Raw genomic sequence first — 25930 nt, 5'->3', positions numbered from 1 at the left:
CCTCCAAATCGATTTTGGATCGCTGTCTTCCCAAATTTGATAAGTAAAACTACACTGTACATACAATATTTCTACTTTCTATAACTGTGTCTTTATCACATAATTTCTGCTTTTACTATATGTTCAAGTCATTTTAGGTTTTATGTGTTATTTGGTTTGATTTGGTAGGTTATTTTTTTGGGTCTGGGAACGCTCAAATATTTTCCCCATCTGAATTAATGGCAGTTGCTTCTTTGCTTTATGCCATTTTGGCTTACAAACGGTTTCATAGGAATGCTCTACCGTCAGATAGTGGGGAAAACCTGTACTTTGTTAATAAATAAACCTTTGAACGTTTGCTGTGGATACTGCGTAGCTATGTGGTTACTGTGGATACTGCTGTCCTGATGGGAGCAGGACAAACAGTCCATAAGCAGGATGGGTGTGATCTTTCATGAAACCTTTGTAAAGCTAATGTTGGTATAACTATTAAATCACAATATAGTGAGGCTTATCAATTACCTTTCAGATTCAACTCCCCAAGACAATGGACTGCATATGCTCGCTATAGTACAGTGCATTCTGAGTCCTGTTTCATTGAATCTATTGTGTTCCCAATATGTCTTCTTGCATTGAAGGTCACTGAACGGGCAGGGGAAGGTGCTCCAGTGCGAATCCTGTCACCACAAGGAGCCCACCAGCCAGGAAGGGAAATCCTGTTGACATTCCATTCGCAGTCAGACAGCAGGAACATAGAACAGTTGAGCCCTGAGAAGAATTATGGTAAATCATCCTCACTGACAGCAGATGCAACCCGAGACTGTAATATCCCGACCAAAATGGTTCACTTGAATTATCACAGCAACTCATCTGCAATTCAAAGCAGATATTATTAATATTTCATGAGTGTGAGCTCACCTTTGAAACCTGATGATCTGAATCTCACTGAGATTTCCCAGTTAGTTCCCGTTCTTTTCCTGCCTTCATTCTTCTGCTCCACGTCGCACCTGAAATAGTAATTTAAATATTAGCTGACATGCTGCCACATTCAAGTTCACAGTTCAAGGTAAATTTATTATCAAAGTGCATATACATGTCACCAAATACAACCCTGAGATTCATTTTCTAACGGGATACTCAGTTGTTATGAATGTACCACAGCTCTGAGGGGCCGAAGGGTGCGGGGTAGTCCCCTCCTTTGTGAGAATCGCAAGATCACTATTGATTTGGATCAGGAGACCCAGGAAATGAGAGAGAGACGTGCAGCATGTCACGTTTCTCCCCTCCTCCCCCCCCCCCCCCCCCATAGCGAGGTAAAGCTACGGGACATGACCATTGTCTCCGGAAGACCAAGTTGTGTATTGAGTACTGTACTATTCATTGAAGCCCCTCAGGGGATGACCAGAGTGGGCTGGTTGAGGGATTGCATCATCCCAACCTGATTGACATCTGAGACCCTGTGAGGAAGTATAAAAGAGGGTCTGGGGAACAACCCCTTCAGACGCACCAGAAGAAACGCTAGTGATCCCGTAATAGCGGGAAGCCATTTGAAGGAAGCCACGTGCGTTCGGTTCCCTTGCCTGGGGGCTGGTGGCAGGTACCACGGAAAACGACTTGGAACTAACAACAGGGAACCAACTCCCCCAACGCAACGGATTGGCCTCATAAAAGTCCCGGGCAAGTTTAAAACCGTCTCTCTTAAACCCAAAAGCTGCAGCTTGAAAGGACAGTGACTTTTATCTTTCCATTGGACAATACAATATCCCCTAGACCAGGGGTCGGCAACGTTTACCACTGAAAGTGCCAATATGGACCCATTTCCCACAGAAAAGAAAACACCGGGAGCCACAAAACCCGTTTGACATTTAAAATGAAATAACACTGCATACAACGGGGCTTTTTTTGCCTTTATGCTATGTATAAACAAACTATAATGTGTTGCATTTATGAAATTGATGAACTCCTGCAGAGAAAATGAAATTACATTTCTGCATGCAACAAAAACATTTTGAACTCCGAAAAAAAGACGTTGGGTTGAAGGTTACTCCATAGTTAGCCTACCTTGGATCGAAGAATTAAAAGAAAGCGCGCACTGGCGGGTGTCAGGCATTGGCAGTGGTGATGTATATTAATAGTGATAAAAAACACGTTTTAGCGGTGTGCTACACGCAGCGCTAAAATAAAAACTCTGCAGTCAAAGGTAACTTTATTCAAACTAAACAGCCTTGCTTTAAAGCCTCCCTCAACCCGTCCCCGTGGGTGCGGATGCTCCAAAAGACACGTACTCACAAACCTCCGTAGGCTATCTCCCTTAGCCGGAACGGTGGCTAATTGTGAGCCGGTTCGGATGTGCCAGGAAATGGGGTCTCCACAACGTTTTTAGATTGTACAAGATCACCATAATCTTCAAATTTCGAATTACATTTCAAAAACTAACAAACCACGGGGAGCCGCAGCACAGAGATGAAAGAGTCGCGGGTTGCCGACCCCTGCCCTAGACAAACGATAGAGCTATTGCTTAACTGATGATGATTATTATACCCACGTTTTTAGATTGAGTATTGACAACGTATATTATCTGAATGTCTGTATTAATCTTGTTTTGTGCCCCTTTACAAATAAAGACTTTTAAAAATAGTACCATCAGACTTCAACAGACCTCTCTATCTTTGCTGGTAAGTGATCCAGTTATGGGAATTTCGTAACAAACTAAATCCAATAACCATAATAGAATTAATGAAAAACTGCACAACTAGGGTGTTCAAACAACATGTAAAAGACACAAACTGTGCAGATATAAAAAGAAATAATAATAATAAATAAATAAGCAATAGATAGTGAGGACATGAGATGAAAAGTCTGTGAAAGTGAGCCAATATGTTGTGGGAACATTTCAGTGATGGGCAAGTTATTCACTTTGGTTCAAGAGCTTGATGGTTGAGGGGTAATATCTGTTCCTGAACCTAGCGGTGTGAGTCCTGAGACCCCTGTACCTTCTTCCTGATGACAGTGCTGAGAAGAGAGCATGTCCTGGGTGGTGGTTGGGGGAGGGGTATCCGTATGATGGTTGCCGTTTTCCTGTGACAATATTTCATGTTAATGTGCTCAATGGTGGAGAGGGCTTTAACCATTATGGTCTGGGCCATATCCACTACTATTGTAGGATTTTCCATTCAAGGGTATTGGTGTTTCCATACCAGGCAGTCAATATACTCTCCACCATACATCTATAGAAGTTTGTCAAAATTTTAGATGTCATGTTGAATCTTCGCAAACTCCTAAGTCGAGGCACTGCTGTGATTTCTTCGTAATTGCATCTTTTGGATAAGCAGTAATAAAATTGCTTTATAAGTATATCTTGAGCTTTGACAATATTATTCATCCGCAACTTTAGCTGTTTTATATTCACTGAGTCCTCTCAAATTTCTTTTAAAGCACCCATTATCCGCCAAGCCTACAATTTGTTACAGTGCGTTTAAAGAACAGACAAAAGCCTACATGGCAAATTGAGACTGAAAATTGGGGGTTCAATTTGATTTCCTAGCAGGAAGTGAATGGGTCAAGAGTAATAGCCACTTAAGTAAGTGATGATCATGTTGAAGGTTAAATAATAGTACGAGATGTGCTACCCACAGGCTCATCATAGTTGTAGGCCTTTAAGATTTATGGTAAATTAAAAAGAGATTAACGGAGATGCATTTCCTTAAGATTATAATAGTTGGGGGGAGATAGTGGTGACAAGCTCCCACTACCTAGTGAAAGCTCCCTGTGGCGTGTGTCTCAAATAGCCTCTGACAACAAAGTCCAGTTCCTGGACTTCCCGTGTGGTTTAGTTATTACGCCCAGCACTGTTTCCATCAATAGGAAGAGGGGCAAAGGCAGTTTACTGGTGCGTTAAAGCTAGTCACTTTGGGAAGATGAATCTCGTCAGCGGTGGTTAGAAGCTAAACACTGATCTCAACTTTCTGCTGCCGTGTGGCTATACCCACTCATGAGAAAGGTTTCAGGCCTAAACCCCACAGAAAAGTCCGGAGCTGAGCTCGCTCAGGCAGCCCTCTGTTGAGTTCAACGCTGACTGGCAACTCCTGCCACGCCGCTGGGGTGCCAAACTATATCGGTCTCTGCCGTTCCTTTGGATTCATCAGCTGCGTGGAGAGGGGGAGGCTGCTTCATGGGCAACAGCTTGCTCCCTGTAGACAGCTGGGACGCAGCATCCATTGTTGACCCCAACCAGTGGAGGGACTCATGACAAACAGAGACGCACATTTTATGGTAAAAGGACAGAATCACAGTGGAGATGCCAGAGGATGTTGAAGTACAGCAGGATTTCTAGCAAAGGGCTGAGCTTCTCTGAAGGAGACTAATGAAAGAATTGAGAATAACAAGCCGGTGTCCTTTTTGACCAGTAGCATTTCATTCATTTAGTTTGATTCTCAGCTGTTTTGTCCTTGTTAACGAATCAATAAAAATGTTTTTTTTCTTCGATATTCAAGATCATTAGCCCATTAACATCTGTCCAAACATGCTGCTCTCAGCAACATCATAGTCAGAAAGCACAGAAACAGGTTCTTCAGACTATTATGCCCATGAAAGCCATTGGATACAGTACGTGCAAAAGTCTAAAGCACATACATACAGGTGTCCCCCGCTTTACATTAGTACTTGTTTTTGCTAACCGAAAGAAATCCGAAGAGGATTTTCGCTTTTACAAAAAAAGGCGCCCGCTTTAAACTTGTGTTTACCCTGAGAAAGACAACCATGAGCGTGAAGCCTTGTACGGGCAGGTGTGTGTGCATGCGTGTATGTGCCAATTTCTTTCTACAAATTGGTTTTGGCTAAATCATCCCAATTCTGGTAAGTGAAACTATACTGTACATTTATTATTTCTACTTTATATAGGCTGTGCATTTATCATATCATTCCTGCTTTTACTGTATATTAGTGTTATTTTAGGTTTTATGTGTTATTTAGTATGATTTAGTAAGTTATTTTTTTGGGTCTGGGAACGATCAAAAATTTTTCCCATATAAATTAATGGTAATTGCTTCTTCACTTTACACCATTTTGGGTTACAAAGGGTTTCATAGGTACGCTCTACTTTCGGATAGCGGGGAAGCCTGTATACGGTAGCTCGGGTGCCCAAGACTTTTGCACATACTGTAGTAATTTTATGTTTTGCACTGTACTGCTGCTGCGAAAAAAATCTAATTTCATGGCGTATGTGAGTGATGATAAACCTGACTCTGATATGGATCTCTATTGTGGTCGGAGAGAGTAAATAAATAAATACATAATCAGCAAATGAGGAATAGTGAGGTCGTATTCATAGAAATATGATGATGGCAAGGAGGAGGCTGCTCCTAAAATGTTGAGTGTGGATCTTTCGGCTCCTGTGCCCCCTCCCTGATGGTAGTACTGAGAAGAGGGCATGTCCAGGGTGGTGAAGGCCTGGAGACATTGCCCTTTGAAGATTTTGTCGATGGTGGGGAGCACTCTGCCTGTAATGGGACTGGCTAAGCCTAAAACCCTCTGCAGCTTCCCAACTACATTCGATGAATCATCTTTGAATCTGGGTGAGCATGTTGTCACTGACTTTATTAAAACCTGTGTGGATGAGTGTGTGCCTACAAAAACTTGCTGTGCATTCCCAAACCAAAAGCCATGGATGAACCAGGAGGTTCGTCATCCGCTAAGGGCTAGATCTGTGACATTTAAATCTGGCGACCCAGGTCTGTACTAGAAAGCCTGGTTTGATTTGGAGGGCTAATTTAAGAGTGAAGAAACAATTCCCAGTGAAGTTGGATGTGACATCGGATGCAGGGTCTTCAGGACATTACTTCCTACAAAGCAAAACCCAATAGCATGAATGGCAGCGATGCTTCACTACCAGACAAGCTCAATGCCTCCTATGCCCACTTTGAAAGGGAGACTGTAACTACAGCTGTGGAGATCCCTGCTCCACCTGGTGTTCAGAGGCTCACACCAGGATGTCTTTCAGGAGGGTGAACCCTTGCAAGGCAACAGGCCTGATGAAGTACCTGGTAAGGCAGTGAAAACTCGCACCAACAAACTGGCAGGTATTTTCAAGGTCATTTTCAATCTCTCACTGCTACAGTCAGAAGTTCCAACCTGCTTCAAAAGAGCAGAAATTATACCAGTGCCCAAGAAGAGTAGTGTGAGCTGCCGAATGACTATCATCTAGTAACACTCATATATATAGTAATGATATGCTTTGAGAGGTTGGTTACAGCTAGAACCAACTCCTGCCTCCGCAAGGACCTGGACCCACTATAATTTGCCTATCACCACAAAAGGTCTACAGCAGATGTCATCTCAATGGCTATTTACACGGCTCAAGATCAAATGGACAACACAAACATCTTTGTCAGGATGCTGGTCATTGACTATAGCTCAGTGTTTAACACCATCATTCCTACAGTCCTGATCGATAAGCTACAGAACCTGGGCCTCTGTAAGTCCCTCTGCAAATGGATCTTCATCTTCCTAAACAGAAATCCACAAATCTGTGTGATTGGTAATAATATCTGCTCCTTACTGATGATCAATTAGCTCACTGGTGCTTAGCTCACTGCTCTACTCTCTCTATACACCTGACTGTGGCCAGGCATAACTCAAACACAGTCTTTAAAGTTGCTGTTGGCAGAATTTCAGAAGGTGATGAAAGGGCGTACAGGAGTGAGATATACCAGTTAGTTGAGTAGTGTCGCAGCAACAGCCTTGCACTCAATGTCAGCAAGACCGAAGAGCTGATTGTGGACTTCTGGAGGGGTAAGACGAGGGAACACAATCCAATCCTCAGAGGGATCAGGGGTAGGGAGAGTGACCGATTTCAAGTTCCTGGGTGTCAATATCTCTGATAACCTAACCTAGATGTAACATATCGATGCCTCTACAGAGAAGGTAAGAGAGTGGCTATGTTGCATTAGAAGTTGAGGAGATTTGGTTTGTCATCTAAAATAACTGAAAGCTGAAGGAGGTGAAAAAGAACCCAAGGGTTATGGCAAGACTTGTAAAAGTCTCTGTTCATGGAAGGACACCACGGAAGAAACCACTGCTCTATAAGAAGAATTTTGCTGCGCATCTCAAGTTTGCAAAAGACCACCCAGATGTTCTACAATGTTTCTAGGAGAAACATGTTCTATGGAGAGATGAGACAAAAGTTAAACTTTTTTGCAGAAATGCACACCACTATGTTTGGAGGGAAAAGGGCAATGCACACCAACACCAAAACCTCATTCCAACTGTGAAGTATGGTGGAAGGAGCATCATGGTTTGGGGCTGCTTTGCTGCCTCTGGGCCGGAACAGCTTGTAATCATTCAGGGAACAGAGAATTCAAAATTGTGTCAAGACATTTTACAGGAGAATGTCAGGGTAGTGGTCCATCACCTGAAGCTTAATAGAATTTGGATGATGCAACAAGATAATGATCCAAAACACAAGGGTAAATCAACAGTGGAATGGTTCAAAAAGAAGAAAATCTGTGTTTTGAAATGGCTAAGTCAGAGTCCAGTCCTTAACCCAACTTAGATGCTGTGGTATGACCTGAAGAGGGCTGTTCATGCAAATACAAGTATCCCAGAAGTATTGATGAACTGAAACAGTTTTTTATGGAAGAATAGCCTAAACTTACTCCTTCGCATTGTGCACGTCTGATCAGCAGCTACAGGAAACAGTGGAGATTATTGCTGCTATAGGAGTTTCTTAGTTATTAAGTATATACTTTTTCCACCCTGGACTGAGATTAATTAAACAATGTGTTCAATAAAGACATGAAAAGTACAATTGTTTGTGTGTTATTAGTTTAGGCAGATTGTGTTTGTCTATTATTGTGACTTAGATGAAGATCAGACGATATTTTATGATTAATTAATGCAGAAAACCAGGTAATTGCAAAGGGTTTACAAACTTTTTCTTGCAGCTGTATATATATTTGCAGTAATTGATTTTTCTACATTATCATGTATTATATTGCATGTGCTGCTGCCGCTAAGTTAACACATTTCAGACATGCCAGTGATGTGAAACCTGATTCTGATTCAAATTCATTCAAAATTTATTTCAGTTCCTGCAACCTCACCCAGCTCCTTTCTTGCCTTGGCTCAACTGCATCTGGAAAATTGGATCCCCACCCTTTTTACTTTTGGAGTCTTAACAAAGCCTCCCAATTATCCAAAACTAATATTCAAAATCCGATTTTACATACACCCTTTGATAAATATTATGTACATTTGTTAGGGGAACCTGTTACACAAAGAGCATTGCAAGCACAGGTGAACATTTGGAAAGGTGGCATCATATGGGGAAATTGGAATTAGTCAACTTTGACATTTCATGAGATCATAAGACATAGGGACAGAATTAGGCTATTCGGCTCGTCAAGTACACACCACTATTCCATCATGGTTGATTTATTATCCCCTTCAACCCCATTCTCCTGCCTTCTTCCCTTGACACCTTACTAATCAAGAACCTATCAAGGCTACACCCAATGACTTAGCCTCCACAGCTGCCTGTGGCAATGAATTCCACAGATCAATGATGCTCTGGCCAAGAAATTCCTCCTCATATCCATGTCACATTGATGTCCCTCTACTCTGAGGCTGTGCCCTCTGGTTCTAGACTCTTCCGCTATAGGACACACCCTCTCCACATCCACTCTATCTAGACCTTTCAAACTTCAATAGGTTTGAATGAGATCCCTCATCATTCTTCTAAACTCCAGTGAGTACAGGCCCATAGCTATCAAATGCTCCTCATACATTAACCTTTTTATTCCCTAGGTCATTCTCGTGAACGTCCTCTGGACCCTCTCCAATGCCTGCACATCCTTTCTTAGATAAGGAGCTCAAAACGCCTCACCATATTCCAAGTGCACTTGACCAACACTTTATGCACATCCTGACACTTTACTCCACCTGCCACTTCTTGGGCCGTTCTCCACTACCTGTCTTTCTACCTTTGTATCGTAGTACTGTACTCAAAAGATTGGTACTTATGCCCCCACCATCGCTTCAGCTACCTCTTTCAGAACGCTGGGGTTGTAGTCCATCAGGTAGGCCCAGACCTTTCAGCTTCCTAAGCACCTTCTACTTAGTAATAGTGACCACAGTCACTTCTACCCCCTGAAACTCTTGGATATCTGGCATCTTAAGACTGCCATCTTAAAAGTACAGCAAGATCTAGAAAAACTCACCCATGTATTTATTTTTAGTCGGCTCGACTACTGTAATGACGTTTTCGCAGGTCTCTGTAAAAAATCTGGCAGACAGCTGCAGCTCATTCGGAACCCTGCTGTTGGTCTTGGTCCTCACTAAGACCAAGAAAGTAGAACTCATCACTCCCGTTCTCAGATCACTACACTGGCTTCCTGGCCATCAGAGGATTGACTTTAAACTATTACTACTGGTTTATAAAGCACTCCAATACATCTCCGATCTCCTGCTGCATTATGAACCTTCCCAAGCTCTCACGTCATCTGGGGTGGGTCTACTATCATCCCCAGGGTCAAACTTAAACATGGTGAAACAGCTTTTAGTTACTCGGCTCCATGTATCTGGAATAACCTTCCACAGGATCTGAAATCTGCCCCAATTTTAAGCTCTTTTAAAATCAAGGCTTAAAACTTTTCTTTTCACTGTAGCTTTTAATTAGAATCTCCTGCAGTGCAACTTTTATTGCTTTATTTTTATGTGTGATTTTATTCTTTATATTGTCTGAAATTTTATATTTGACTTTTATATCTTATTTTTTTTTTGTAAAGCAGTTGGAACTGCCTTGTGTTTGAATAGTGATATACAAATAAACTTGCCTTGCCTCACTGCTGGTGTCTTCCACAATGAAGATCTATGCAAAACACTTACTCAGTTTATCTGCTGATTCTATGTTTGGCATTGCTACCTTCTCAGCAGTCCAATACCCACTCTCGCCTCCCTTTTACTTTTTATACAGTATACATGTAAACATTTTTAGTATCCTGTTGTATATTATTGGCTAACTTTAACTTTCCATTTCTTCTTCTCTCCCATTATTTTTTAGTTGTTTTCTGTTAGCACTTAAAAGCTTCCCAATCCTCTAACGCCAGTAATTTAGCTATATCATACATCGTCTTTTTTGCTTTTCTGCCTTGACTTCTCTTTTCAGCCATAGTTACCCCATTCTTTCATTAGAATACTTCTTCGTTGGGATGAATCTATCCTGCAGCTTCCAAATTGCTCCCAGATACTCCAGCCATCATTGTTCTGTCATCATCCCTGCTAATGTCCCCATCCAATCAATTTCGGCCACCTCCTCTCTCATGCCTAATTCCCTTTAATCCAATGTAATACGGATACATCTGATTTTAGCTTCTCTCTCTCTTATACTGCACAGTGAATTCTATCATATTATGAACACTGTCTCCTAATGGTTCCTTTACCTTAATCTCCTTAATCAAACCTGGTTCAATACACACCACCCAGTCCAGAATTGCCTTTTCCCCAGTGAGCTCAACCACAAGTTGCCCTAAAAAGCCATCTCGAAAGCATTCTACAAACTGTGTCTCTTGGGATCCAAGACCCAACCTGATTGTTCTTGTCTAGCTGCATATTGAAATCCCCCATGAGCATTGTAACAATGTCCTTTTTACATGCCTTTTCTATCTCCTGTTGTAATTCATATCCCACGTTCTGGCTACTATTTGGAGACCTGTATCCAACTCCCATCAAGGTCTTTTTACCCTGCTGTTCCTTAGCTCTATCCACAAGGATTCTACATCTTTCAACCCTATGTCAAGTCAAGTCAAGTCACTTTTTATTGTCATTTTAACCATAACTGCTGGTACAGTACAGTAAAAACAAAACAATGTTCCTCCGGAACCATGGTGCTACATGAAACAACACAAAACTGCATTGGACTTCAGACCTACACGGGTCCACATAAAGTGCACAAAAACAGTGCAAGACAGTACAATATTTAATAAACAAGTCAATAGGCACAGTAAAAGGCAAATTACAATATAATAATAAATGATGTAAATGTAAACAATGCTTTAGCAGGAATTGAGAAAGAAATTCCCTTCTTTCTAAGGACTTGGTTTAATTTTTTTATCCAACAGAGCCCTCTCTGCCCACCTGTCTGTTCTTCTGATAAAATATGCATCCTTGAATGTTAATCTCCCAACTGTGATCTTCTGTCAGCCATGACGCAGTGTCGTGCCCACCAATTTCTAACTGCACAAAAAGATCATCTATTTTATTCTGCTTGCTGCAAGCATTCAAGGTTTAAGGTTCAAATTTCAAGGTACATTTATTATCGAAGTACATATGCTGCATACAACTCTGAGATTCGTCCTCTCCAGGCAGTCGCACAACAAAGAAAACCATGGAAGCCGTTCAAAAGAAAAACATCAACTCCCTCCCCCAATCACAAAAAATAAACTGCGGGAACATCAAGAATATCAACCCCCCCACCCCCAGCACAAATCACACAATGACACCAAGAGCATTAAACTCCCCCACGCGCAAAACAAAAGAATTCCACAAACGGAAGCAAGAACACCAAACACCCCCCCCCAGCACAAAAAAAACAAATTGCTCAAATGACAACAAGAACATCAAACCTCCCCAAAGCACAAAAAAATGTAAACAGCAACAAGAAAGAATGGCAAACACAGGATATAAAAGAGAATTGAAACAGTCCAAGTGAACTACAGTCCAATCCATAACACTTTCCAAATCTAACACCTTTAGGCCTTCATTTCTCATCTGACTAATGAACATTTGCTAAATTTTCAGCTAAAGTAGCAATTAGCAATCATGCTGAAATAAAGAGTTTTATTTTCCACAACACTAAAATTTTGTATCTCCCATTTTATTTTTTCTCTGTAAGGAGCCCATGCCATAACTAAATAAATGTCATGATGTTCTTGGTTACGAGCCACATCACAAGGCGAACTATGCATTTCCTCTTTAACTGATAGTTCAAGATTTTGGAATTCGCAGTGCTGTTATGTTCTTCCTTCTCTCACTCTGGAGGGAGCTGTCTGGCACAGCATTGACTCTCTTCAGCAGATGCCAATTCACAAGCAGATGCTGGCAACCCCAAGTGTTTGGTAGCCCTGGTGATTAAACCCACTGCCATCTGGTTTGAACATAGATGCACAATCATCTGCAGGGTCAGGTTTTACTCGCAAAATATAGTTTGACTTACTGCTGTCCATGCTCCAAATTATTCTTAAATCCTTTACATTCTACTAATAGATTATTAAAAGTGCCAAAAACAACAGGCTATAATTATACAAAGCAACACACACAAATTGCTGGAGGAACTCAGCAGGCATCTTCAGATTTTGATCTTCAGATGCTGGAGGAAACCAACTCAGTTACAGGAAGAATGTACAAGCTCCTTACAGACTGGCAGAATTGAACCCCATGAGGTGATGTGCTAACCACCTGTCTGAGAACCTCACGGATTATCAGAAACATTCACTGTTTCATAGTACATGCACCTCTGTGTCTAGACAGTCACACGCAAAGGTGTTCAGTCCTCGGTGTAGCCGTTACATTAAAACAACTAAACCTGCTCAGAGACTAAGCACGGGGGTGGGGAGGGGTTTGACACTATATGATGCACTCTCCTTTATTGAGAAACCAGCAAAGACAAACCATTTTGCAACGATAAAAGTCACAAAACTAAATAAACTGTCTAAGCATATTCAAAAGTAATTAAGTGTTAGCAGATTTAAACATTCTAAGCCAGGTCCTGCATTCTTAAATACATTTAAACGATAAGTGAAGTGGTGGACAAAATATATAATTTCCCCCAACTTACTCCCTGCACCAATCAGACTAAACAGTGAATGAAAGGCAAAGCATCTTAACTGTACTCCTCATTTCTACCATGCTCCCCCAGCCGAGACACAAATTACCCATTATAAACATGCAGCACAAAATACAAAACAGGCACAAAATAGGAACACGTCTCCCACCCTCAGGCAATCCGCTGAGAGTCCGCTTCCCAGTGAAGGAAAGCATCCAGTGACCCACTCGCAAGTACACGGGTTTTCAGGGCAGGTGACAAAAGAGTTTGGGCAATCTCCAGGTAATGGACAATCCGAGCCACTAAATCATTATGACTGACATCATAAATCATCATCTTCTACACTGGCACCATAATGGCTGAAGAGGCTGGATTAGAGGGGCGCACGTGGGGAGACACCAGCCACCAGCAGGCTTCACTTGAGCCAGAAGGATTCCCTAGAGGACCTAAGCACACTGCATTTGAGGATGCAAATGATTGTCCTGTATACAGAAAGGCTGATGCAGATGCAGGTTAAAAAATGCACTTGGTATGTTAGTCATTACTCAGCTTGTCTGACAGAGTGCAAGAGATGTCAAGAAGCAGAGGGGAGTTCATCGCTAAACTCTCAGAGGAATCAGTGTGAAGTCTGGAGCACATAATTTCCAGTCTGGAAGTGTCAGCCAGCACTGAAACTCCACTGGGACACTAGCAGTTGGAAAAGGTTTCTATTTCCTTTAAACAATAGGCAGAGTCATACAAAACTTTGTCTTCAAGGAGCATCGCCTTAGCAAGGCAGTGTCCATCATTAAGGACCCCCACCACCCAGGACGTGCCCTCTTCCCACCGTTACCATTGAGGAGGAGGTACAGAAGCCTGAAAGCACACACTCAGTGATTCAGGAACAGCTTCTTCCCCTCTGCCATCAGATTTCTAAATGGACATTGAACCCATGAACACAACCTCAATATTTTATTTACTTCTGTTTTAATTTTGCGCTACTTATTTTTAACTTATCTATTTAATAGACATAGTTATTGTAATTCAGTATTTTTCTTTCTCTATATTTATCATGTATTTCATTGTCCTGCTGCTGTAAGGGTAATGAATTTCATGACATGCCTGTGATATCAAACCCGATTCTGATTCTCATTGGAGTTTCAGATCATTTCAGTTAGGGTTGGAAGCTTTGTGCTGAATCGGTGATCAACATATCACCCCAAACAGTTATTCTCTCTCTCTCTGTATGGATGTCCAATGAGTTTTCCGGATCTGGAAAGCATATCCTAATTTCAGCTAATGCTCAAAACTTGTGGCTCATGGCAAATGCCAAGCATCTGATATACCCAAACCACACAATTGTCACAGAGGGTCGATGATTTTGAAACTCACAGGGGAGAAAAATACTGATTTTTAACCAGTGCTGCACTTAAGACCAGAATCAAAATCAGATTTAAAATCACAGGCATATGTCATGAAATTTGTTGACTTTGTGGCAACAGTAAAATCCAATACACAATAATAGAAAAACAACTATGAATCGTAGTAATTATAATTATATATATATAAAATAGTTAAATAAGTAAAGCAAGTTAGAAATAAAAAAAAGTAGTGATGTAGTGTTCATTCAAAAAAACAGATGGCAAAGGGGAAGAAGCAGTTCCAGAATCATTGAGTGTGTGTCTTCAAGCTCCTGTATCTCCTTCCTAACGGTAACAATGAGAACAAGGGATGAGCTGGGTAATGGGGGTCCTTAATGACGATTGACACCTTTTTGAGGCATCATTCCTTGAAGATGTCCTGGATACTATGGAGGGTAGTGCCCATGATGGTAGACTGAGTTAATGACTCTATGCAGCTTACTTCAATCCTATGCAGTAGCTGCCCACCCCACCTCCATACCAGACGATAGTGCAGCCAGTTAGAATGCTCTCCAAGGTAAATCTGTAGAAAATTGCGCAATGTCGTCCCATTTCTGAGCAACAGCTTCTTCAGGTTTTTTATATTTAAACATTCAAATATAATTATTGCACATACAATATAAACTTGTAACCTAATACATTCCCTCCATGAAGTTTATATTGTTGAAGACTTCCTTCAGCACTCTAATGGCTTCAGAGGGCATGGTTTTGTACAAGAAACCTCACTCCTTTCATCACTATCTCAGAAATTAATATTACTTTTCTCCAAATGCTACAGAAAGACAAAAAGGAAAGGAAAAATCCTCCATAGCACAAAATCAAACCAAAAACTTTTTACGCATTATCACAGAAGTGGTAATAATTATCTTGGCAATGTGTTCTTGTATTATTAGTAGTATTATTCCACACACACTATTGTCATGCCAGCATTTTATAGTCTCCAGCCTTTTACCTTTCCTACATACGTGGCTTCACCTATCACCTTTTAACAATACTCCTTCCTCTCCACCCTCCACCTCTTTATTCTGGCGTCTTTGCCCTTTCCCGTCCTGAAGAAGGGTCTTGGCCCAAAACGTCAACTGGTTTTTCATTTTCATAGGCATCTCCTGACCTGCTGAGTTCCTTCAGCATTTTGTGCATGTTCATAAGGCCAAAACTCTTGAAAATTCACACAGCCAAAGACAGCACACTTCATGCTCTGCTGTGTCTCGTCTAGAAAATGGCTCACTTGTAACATGTACTTGGTTCTTAAAACCTCCCAAGCCAATAGAAATGAATGAGTTATTGCAGAGAATGAGAATAATCTTTTTATCAAAGATAATTATTATAGAAAACACTATTTTAATTTTTTATACCATGCATAAATTATAACACTTTACCTCAGCATAACTACAAATGGATCCTCTACTTTCAACATTGAACACAGAACTGGATGTATTTTTTTAGATTAACTCAAAGGATTGATTAAAGATATTAATTAAAAATTCCAACACTGAAAATATATTATTGTGAAATTTATTAGGGTTGGATAATTAAATTGACATTTTATTGTTAAACATTTGTCTTGAAAGGTGGTATTTTAAAATAAACCAATAATCAAAAGAATGTTAATTGTCATAGTGTGATCAACTCTGTAAGGTGCTTTTTAAATTGTTTTTGATATTCTTAATTATTATTCTTGTATTCTTCCATTCAATTAATCCTGCCACCCTCCAGTAACTTGCTTTCGGCAGATTCCCCATTGATTTTAATTTAATATTGGTGAATTATGAATACATTAGAAGACTATTTCTGATGTAAGAGTCAACCTATTACAAGGTTTGAAAGAGGGGAAATATTATTACTAAATCTTGGATTATCCCTTTCATTGTTATACATTGACAAATTTATGCAGTTCCTTTTCTGGTTTAAAAATAAATGCTTGGAAGCCTGCATCTAGAGCATAATCAAATAAAAAAAATATTTTTTCCTAAACTGACATTGTGTCATCTATTGGTTGCTAAGCAACACAATGCAGTGCTGATACTATGAAGATGGTGTGCATTTTGTTGAAATTGTTAGTTCTGACACATCATTTATCATTTCAGCTTGGTAAGCAGTCTGAACAAGCAAACCATTTTACTGAATGGTCAGAAGTTTTAGCTTTTTATAACATAGCTGGTCTAATGCACATGGCAACGATTTTAATATTCTTCTGACATGCCTTGATGAAGGTCTCAAACACAAGAAAATCTGCAGATGCTGGAAATCCAGAGTAACACACACAAAATGCTGCAGAAACTCGGCAGGCCAGGCTGCGTCTATGGAAAAGAGTAAACAGTCAACATTTCATGCCGAGACTGTTCATCAATTTACTTAAGGGAAAACTAGAGGTTGGATCGGAGAGTTTGAATCTCCAGGACTCTGTAGTCATGGATATTACTACCGATACTTGCAGCTACACAACAGCCAACACATCCTGAATGGAACAATTGATTAGTGGTAAGATGGTGATGTGATCAGACACAGCACCCCCTATGGGGCCAATCAAAGGTGTTATTGGCTTTTTCAAATGTATTTTTTTCTACATTCGCAAGTCCCTGCTGGGAATTAAGAACTTAAAGTACTGCAGTTCTTCCCCCATCAGTGAGTTGCTCGTTGGCAGAGAAACTGAAGGAGTTGGGCCTTGTGCAGATTGTACGGTTGCCTGTGTCAGAGAAGCGTCAGAGGAGTTGATGCATGTAATGGGTGCGCAGACCAACAGCAAAGGATCACCTTAGTCACTTCTCTTATGATTGCCAGACCCTGTTAGACTTGGTTAACATGGAATGCTGCAAGTCCGACTCACTGATCAATTGGTGGACGTCAGGGGAGCGGCGTGGCCTCCATCGTGGTGAGGACTAGGCCTCACACTACGGAGTCACTGCTTGGAGCCGCCAGCAGAGAGGTGTCGGAAGTCTGTGCGCAACGCTGGCGAGCCAGGAGCAGTGTAGCTCAGTGCCCATGCTGGGGTCGGCACTGCCCTCAGCCTTCTCCACAGAAAACAAGCCAGACTGCAGACAGCTGCGACATCCATGGACTCAGGGCCTTGGACTGTAACTTTTTGTCTGCCAGTTTTTTTTACTGATATCTTAATTGCACCTGCTATCTTATATGTGCTGTACATGCCTTGTGCTAGTACTGCGATTTGCACCCCGGCTCCGGAATAACACTGTTTCGCTCAGCTGTATTCATGAATGTTTGGACAACAATTAAACTTGAATTCGAGGAATCAAACCTAAACACACTAATGAAACAGCGCTGACTGCTATGCCATGCACAAGGTGTGTTTTTTCCGTACACGGTTTAAATATCTCATTTTATTGTGGATTCTAGATACCAATGGGTGATATTTATCAACTCTGCCAGCACTTTGTGTCGCATATCCCCAAAGACCAGTCATCGAAAATCAATATACTGAAATATTTTTAAGGTGTATATTAGGAACTACAGATTTCATATATATATGCAATTCAAAAACAACTTGCCAGCATGGATCCATATTTATTGTTGCAAAGATCAAGAAAAGTTTTATAACTGAATATATAAAATCTATGACACATAGCATATTTCAGTTACTACGAAATCATCTGGACAGTGATGGCAAGTTGTTTTTACTTTTATTGGTTTACATGTGCAAACAGTATGCTCCTCCATTATTAATGATTACTTAATCACACAGCAGATTTAAAATCTGAAGGTTTTAAAAAGTTTGAGAATGAAAATAACACAGAGTCAGAAGTGAGTGAAAAAATCTGAGCCTCATCATCAGAATGCATTCATAGCAGAAAGCGGAATTAACGGCATTAATAGAAAGAAATGTGTCTGAATCTCCACAGCATTTGGTGACCCTGTGATCTCTGCCTCAGAGGCCGATGTCACAACATTCTTCAGGAGGCTGAACCATTGCTAGGTGTCAGATCCCGACGGATTACCTGGTCGGCCACTGTAAAAGTGTGCCGACCTACTAGCTGCAGTGTTCAAAGACGCCGTCGTTCTCTGCCGTGGTCTGAGGCTCCCAGTGCACCAAAAGGGCACCAATCATTCTGGCGCCCAAGAAGAGCAGGGTGAGCTGCTGCAATAACTATTAACCAGTAGTACTCACATCTACCGTCAGGAAGTACTTTGGGAGGTTTGACACGACTAGAATTAATGCCTAAGCAACACAGGTCAGACCAGTGAATGTTCACAGTGGCATCTACCAGCCTCTCGCTCGCTGCTGCTGGAGGAAGTGTCTGTGCGTGGCAGTCTCCCACGCTGCATCTGCAGTAAGGTCCTTGCCTTCAGGTGCTCCATCTTCCCTTCGATGCTGTTGGCAAATGGTGCCAGAGTTCCTGGGCAAAGTTTACTCAATGCGGATTATAGGTTGGGCTCGAATTCAGATTTTAGGATGGGTTTTGGTTCCGCTTCTGGTGGTTACTTTTTCTGACTACTTTTGGGCAATTGTCTTTAACCAGGGTGGCCTGCAGATAAATGAACTTCTCTGAAATATGCCCTTTGATTTTGTGTTTTCGCTAGTTTTTTTTTATTGTCGTCTGTGATTTTTTCTGAATGTGGGGGGAGGGAGGGTTGATATTTGATATTCGATATTCTTCTTTGAACGGGTTGGTTCCATGGTTCATTTTGTGCCTCTCTGTGGGGAAGCTGAACATCAGGCTGTATACTGCATACATACTTTGATAATAAATGCACTTGGAATCTTTGACTCTATGGAAGTGAATAAACAGTCAATGTTTCAGGCCAAGACCCTTCTTCAGCACTATTTATTCTTTTCCATAGATACTACCCAACCTGCTGAGTTCCTTCGGTATCTTGTGAGTGTTGCTTTGTATTTCCTACGTCTGCAGACTTTCTCATGTTTAGAATTAATTCCTGCCTGGACCCACCACAATTTGCCGATCATTACAACAGGCCTACAGTGGAAACAATGTCACTGGCTCATCACTCTGAGTTGGAGCACCTAGACAACAGCAAAACATGCATCAGGCTGTTTATCGATTACAGCTCAACATTCAACACCATCATCCCTCACTATTAATCATCAAGCTCCTATATCAGCCTCTGCGACTGGATCCTCAGCTTCGTCACCATGAGACCACGGTCTGTACAGACCAATGTTAACATCCGCTCTTAATTGACAATCAACACTGGTGCCCCTCAAGAATGCGTGCTTAACCCGCTGCTCTGCTCCCTCTAATTCCATGACACTGTGGCTAAGCATAGCTCAAACACTATAAATCTGCAGGTGAGACCGGTTTTGTTGGCAATGAGGTGGTGTGAGGCGTCACCAGAACCTCCAGAGAACACACCCCAGTCCTCACTCAGGGTCAGCGGTGGAAAGGGTGAGCACCTTTCATTTCCAGGATGTCAACACTGGCGAGCATCTAACCAGGGCCCAGCACATCCATGCAATCCCGGAGAAGATACGCCAGCGGCTCTACTTTGTGAGGAGTTAGAGGAAGTTTGTTATGTCAACAAAGACTTGTACTAATTTTTATATAAGTACAGTGGAGAGCATATCGACTGCTGTATCACAGCCTGGTATGCAGCTTTGAATAGAGGATCACAAGAGGCTGCAGGGGCTTATAGACTCAACTAGCTCCATCATAGGCTCAACCATCCCCACCATCGAGGACAAATTCAAGAGGCAATACCTCAAGAAAGCAACATCCTTCATTAAGGACCCTTGCTCCAGGGCACGCCCATTTTTTATTACGACCATCAGGGAGGTAGTACAGGAACATGAAGACTCATACGCAAAGCAGATTCTCACCTTTGCCATCAGATTTCTGAATAAGTCCATGAATGCTACCTTATTACTCCTTTTCTTTGTCCCTTTTATTGATTCTGTAATCTATAGTAAATAAGGTTGAAGAGTAGAGGGACAATTTACAAGGATGCTGCCGGATCTGGAGGACCTGAGTTATAAGGAAAGTTTCAATAGGTTACAGCTTTATTCCTTGGAATGCAGAAGACTGAGGGGATACTTGATAGAGGGTTGCAAAATTATGGGGAGTACAGAGAGGGTAAATACAAGCAGGCTTTTACCATTGTTATTGGGTGGGATTACAACCAGAGGTCATGGGTTAAGGGTGAAAAGTTTAAGGGGAACATGAGGGAAACTTCTTGACTCAGACGGTGGTGAGAGTGTGGAATAAGCTTCCAGCACAAGTAGTACATGCAAGCTCAATTTCAATGTTTAAGAGAATTTTGGATAGGTACATGGATGGTAGGGGTACAGAGGGCTATGGTCTGGCTGTAGGACAATGGGAATAGGCAGTTTAAGTGGTTTGGCATGGACTGGATGGGCTGAAGGGCCTGTTTCTGTGCTGTACTTTTCTATGACTCTAATTTTATGTCTTTGCACTGTAGTGCTGCAGCAAAACAACCAATTTCATGCCATACAAACTTGATTTTGACCCAATAACCTTAACAAAGATTTGATCATAGAACAAGCAAGAATAGAAATTAATATGTTAAAATAACTAAATATAGGAGATAAGATAAATGGGAACAAAGAGGATCAAACTTGAGAATAAAGGATGGAATAAAGAGTCTAGAGAGAAAGGAACTTTGTTTGGAAAGGCAAGTAGTTGAAACAGATAGAGTGGAGCTAAGCAGTAGTAATGGTTACGTGGGGCATAACACTGGGAACAATATTAGAGGCACCTGCAACAAGGATAATATAATATTCACAGGGGACTTCAATCTTCATATCAATTGAGCAATCTATGTTAGCAACAATACTGTGGAAGATGAATTTATAGAATATATCTTTAATGTTTTTTTGGATCAGTATTAAGAAACCAACAAGGGAATAGATGATTTTATTTATAATAATATAGTTTGAGAAAGGTTAATTAAGAATGGTAGTAAGTGGCCTACAGGGAAGAGTGATCATACTACGGTAAAATAATTTATCATGATCGAAATCGACTCAGCTCAATCCAAAATAAGGGTTCTATACAGCATCTCTCTCTCTCTCTCTCTCTCTCTCTCTATACACACACACACACACACACACAATCTCAATGTATTATCTTTATCTCTCTCACACCATCCATGTATATATTATGTTTTGCAATGTACTGCAATAATTCACAATAATTGCCAGTGATAGTAATCCTGATTCTAAATCAAGGAAGCTGCAAAAGTCATGAAGCATAGCCTGATTGTGTAAAATGGGTAAATATGTTGAAAAATGAGACAGTGAACAAACAACTGACATTGAATAATTAATATACAGTTTACACAAATATTCATACCTCAGAAAAAATAATCAAAAAATACAATGTACTTGTGGGTAATTATAAAGTTATAATAAAGCATAATAATTTTTAAAAGGCAAATCTGACTCCCCTTTGCATACTAAATCTATGCTCTACAAACCCAGCTGAAACCAGTGGGGTTTTGAATTCTGGACTTGGTCCAATCGCTGAAAAGGCAGTTTCCCTGAAAGATGTTACAGAATCTCTAAGTCTAGAATTGCTCCCACTTTCCATCCTCCCCCAGCCCTATATCCCTTCCCTTTCCCACAACCCTCCCACTGGACTTCATGTTTCAACTTTTGAATGCCAGCAAATCAGAACCTCCGACAGAAGTCAGCTCAATCCAGCCACGGTTTATAGAAAGTAGCTCTGTCACTAGGCAACCAGCCATTAAATTATCGCACAAAGGCAAATAGTGGGATGGTGAACGACTGACATCAAATAAAAGCATCATTGACAAACCTGTGCAATATACTACTGGTCAACACACACCCATTGAACATTAAGACACTGGTTATATTTATCACAAATTAAACCCCTGCTTTCAAACAGCAGGATAGTAGCTAGGAATTTATGCTTATACAGCTTTAATATTTTTGCAGAAGCAAATAGGATTATTTTACACCAAAATTTAATAATACCCAACTTTCATCCATAATTGTAAATGAATAAGATTGCATATTTCAAATTGGTGAAATCTGTCTAAAACCTCTGTTATTGCAATGGACAAATGCCAATATAAACTAAAGGAGGATTTAGTGCCAAGCTGAACGCCACCTCCAAAACAAAATGCAGTCAGTATATTATTCCTCCTACCAGCTGTACATCCAGCCCTCTGCTTCATCCCTCCTGATCACTTGCATAATACTTACCATCTGTTCAAACCACTCTAATTGAAACCTTCCAAAATAATAAAGCACTGTTCAGGCACACTAATGCAAACTGTGCCCACAAATAGCACCTGGATTTTACACTCTGCGATGCATAGGCAAAAAAAATATTTTAAGAAGGAAAAAGTTATGAAAGAATTCCAGATGATTGGAGCATTTTAAACCATGGAATTTCACTTTCTCCACATTTCCATATGATCATAAGCTATAGGAGAAGAATTAGGCCATTTGGTCCATCGATCCTGCTCCACCATCCTCCTCCAGCATCATCATGGCTGATCCATTTCCCTCGCAGTCCCGTTCTCCTGCCTCCTCCCCCTATCCTTTTATTCTCTGACTAATCAAGAATCTATCAACCTCTGATTTAAATATATCCAATGGCCCCCCACAGCCACCTGTGGCAATGAATTCCACAGATTCGCCACTCTCTGCTAAAGAAATTCCGCCTCAGCTCTATTCTAAATGGACGGTCCTCTAGCTGTGTCCTCTAGCCTTAGACTTCCCTACTATGGGAAACATCCTTTCTACATCCACTCTATCGAGGTCTTTCAACATTCAATAGGAAAATCCCAATGAATCCCAATGAAATCCCCCCTCATTCTTCTAAATTCTAGCGATTACAGGCCCAGAGCCACCAAATGCTCTTCATAAGACAAGCCTTTCAATCCTGGAATTACTTTCATGAACCTCCTTTGAAACTTTCTCAATTTAAGCTAAAGCAATAAAATTTTTATCATTCTCATATCTGAAATGTGATGTCAAGTTATCCTGAACATAATTGGGAACTGAACTTAATTTATTACTTCCTCTGATACACTATGTTAGATATAAACACAAAATTTTCTGCTTTTGCTGGAAATCCACAGCAACACACAAAAAATGCTGGAGGAACTCAGCAGGTCAGGCAGCATCTATGGAAATGAATAAACAGTCAATATTTCAGGTCGAGACCCTTCTTCAGGACAAATCAGATATAAAACAGCTCTTTGAGACATCATGATGAAAGAACCAACAGGGAGACACAGAGAAGAGTCTCGGCCTGAAACATCAACCATTTACTCTTTTCCATAAATGCTGCCTGGCCTGCTGAATTTCTCCAGTGTTTTGTGTGTTGCACGGACTTTGTTCTATTCGGGTGTGCATCTTGGAAAGTTTGGCTGGGACGGAGCAGAGAAGCCTTATAGGGAACCTCAGTGAGAGGCAGTTAGGTGATGTGGGTCAGGAAAGAAGTGGCAATTTAACTGGAAATTGGATGAGGTTTCTCAGGATGAGTGGAACCCAAAGCCAGACTTGACACAACCTCAACATGAGGCAAAGACAGTCAAAACCAGCACTTGGAAGGAAAGGCAGGATTAAGGGGTGTTCCTGGGAAGTCAATTTGCAAGGAACTTCTTAAAAGTCACTGGAAAAACTGTTATCACATCTCACTCTTGGCCCCAAAACCCAACATTTTAATTCTTCTGTATGGACAGGATGCTGCCTGACCTGCTGAATTTTGCTTGTGCCTTTAAGTTTGAACTGTGCAGATCTTTCCAATCCTCAAAGATATAATTAAGCTGACATAAACATGAAATAATTGTGCCTTCAGACTGTGAATCAAGCCCTGCATGTCTCACTCAGTGAAGGTGATGCCCAAGTTGAACAGTTGTCTCCAAAGGAACTCCACACCAGGCATATTTTCCCTCTATATCCCTCCCCCTTCACTATCCAGAGGGAATGCTCTCTATGACTCCCAAGCCCACTCATCAGAGGCCCTCACCACCGATCTCCCTCCTGTAGTTAACCCTGTAATCGTGCTAAGGGCTACATCTGCCCCTATATCTTCTCCCTCACCAACATTCAACATCCTAAATAGTTATTCCAGTAGAGGCAGGAATCATCTATTGCATCTGGTGCTCATGGTGCAGCCTCTTCTTCTTCTGTGAGATGCAACAGAGATTGCAGGACCACTTTATCAAACATTGTTGCTCCATCCGCTACAAAAGCTAAGATCTTTGAGTGGCCATCCATTTCAGTTCAGCTTTCCATTCCCATACCAATGCATCTCCACTGCCACAACATGGCCAAACTCAGGTTGGGGCAGAAACAACTCATATTCTGTCTTAGTAGTCTCCAAACTGACAGCATGAACATTGATTTCTCTAACTTGTTTTCTTGCTTCCCCATTATTTTACCCTAGTTAGGTGGCCCTCTCACCTCTTTTCTTATCTTTCCCCTCTCTCATGACCTGTCCATTACCTCCCTCTGGTTCCCCACCACCTTCTCTTAATTCCATCATCTACTATCAGATTCCTGCTTCTTCACCTGTTACCTCCCAGCTTCTCACGTTAACCCACCTTCCCCTTCACCTGGGCTTAGCTATATCGCCTGCCAGCTGTGCTCCTCTTCCTCCCCCATCCTCCACCCATTTATTGTCTTCTGCGCCCTTCCTTTCCAGTGCTGATGTACGGCCCGAAACATCGACTGTTCATTTTCCTCCATGGCTGCTGCCTGGCCTGCTGAGTTCCTCCAGCGTTTCATGCCTTTTTCTAAAATTTACAAAGTTGGAACCTGTTAACACTAATTTCACCTGGACGTCACTAAAAATGAATAAAATAAATTAAGAGATGACTAAATATTTAGTTGTGTGCAAATGACAAATGGAGCATTTGGCTGCTGTCTAAGCATCATGGAGCTGTGTGTATTGATTTAGGATTCTGGAATGATGAGGTAAACGGCCCAACTTAGCTTCCGGTCTTAAGCCTCATAAACCTGTGCAATACTAGAGCCAACTGAAAGAAACATGTTCCAACATTAAAACAATTGCAATCCTACCCAAATAGACTGATTCTCCACATCAGCTTGAATCATGCTATAGTTACCAGACCTGGAGACAATCTACAACTAAGGTGCAGTTGTAACATCATTAAAGACCCATCCCATCCTGGACACTGTCTGTTCAATCTCCTGCCATCTGGTAGGAAATACAGAAAATTCTTAGCCAAAACAGTAAGACTGCAAAACAGCATCTTCCCAACAACTGTTGTGTAGCTACACCCCGGCTTGCCAACGGCCTTTGAGTGTTATGGACTATCAGAGTCAGTTGTTGCATGTAAATATAGGAAAATATTATTTTCTAATTAAACCATACTGTAAGCATTGTAAATATCTGTTTTGCACGGACTGGAGTAGCATCATAATCTCATTCTCTTGAGTAATAACTGTAAAGATCTGTTCTATTGTATAGTATTGTAACTTGACGAAATTGAGGATCTTACAGTTTGTAAAGTTCTTCTTCATGCCGTTCATCCAGATTGAACACGCAAATTCATACTGTAATTAATACCGTACCAGCAGCTCCCATACCACAAATGAGCGACTGCCAGGTTTTGCTTTTGAAAAATTGTCTGGCAAAGAAAGCCAGCTAGGTCTGATGTTACCACTTCATTTCAAACGTCAAAAATGCAAATGCTAAATTAACGTGCAAACAGCAAGCAGGATATACTGTCCGCTCATTGTTTATTGGTGACTCATCAGTTATGTCTCATCAGGTGTCAAGGTTCGAATGGGAACAAACAG

At 41.2% G+C, this 25930-nt stretch overlaps 1 protein-coding gene across 14 annotated transcripts in view; it reads right to left on the bottom strand.

Annotated features, from left to right (window-relative positions):
- The window catches only part of csrnp3 (cysteine-serine-rich nuclear protein 3), a 214395-nt gene that overhangs the window by 108949 nt on the left and 79516 nt on the right, over nucleotides 1-25930 (bottom strand). For 8 of the 14 annotated variants that reach the window (XM_059966408.1, XM_059966407.1, XM_059966402.1 and 5 more), the window contains one exon: nucleotides 898-986. The gene's annotated coding sequence lies outside the window, so the exon portion shown is untranslated. Of the gene's footprint in view, nucleotides 1-501; nucleotides 748-897; nucleotides 987-25930 lie in introns of all 14 variants that reach the window. The other 6 variants (XM_059966403.1, XM_059966404.1, XM_059966406.1 and 3 more) reach the window with 1 other exon arrangement.

The sequence above is a fragment of the Hypanus sabinus genome, chromosome 4 (assembly GCF_030144855.1).
Source record: "Hypanus sabinus isolate sHypSab1 chromosome 4, sHypSab1.hap1, whole genome shotgun sequence".
Taxonomy (NCBI): Eukaryota; Metazoa; Chordata; class Chondrichthyes; order Myliobatiformes; family Dasyatidae; genus Hypanus; species Hypanus sabinus.
The sequence above is the reverse complement of the archived record's forward strand: the minus strand, read 5'-3'. Positions and strand labels throughout refer to the sequence as shown.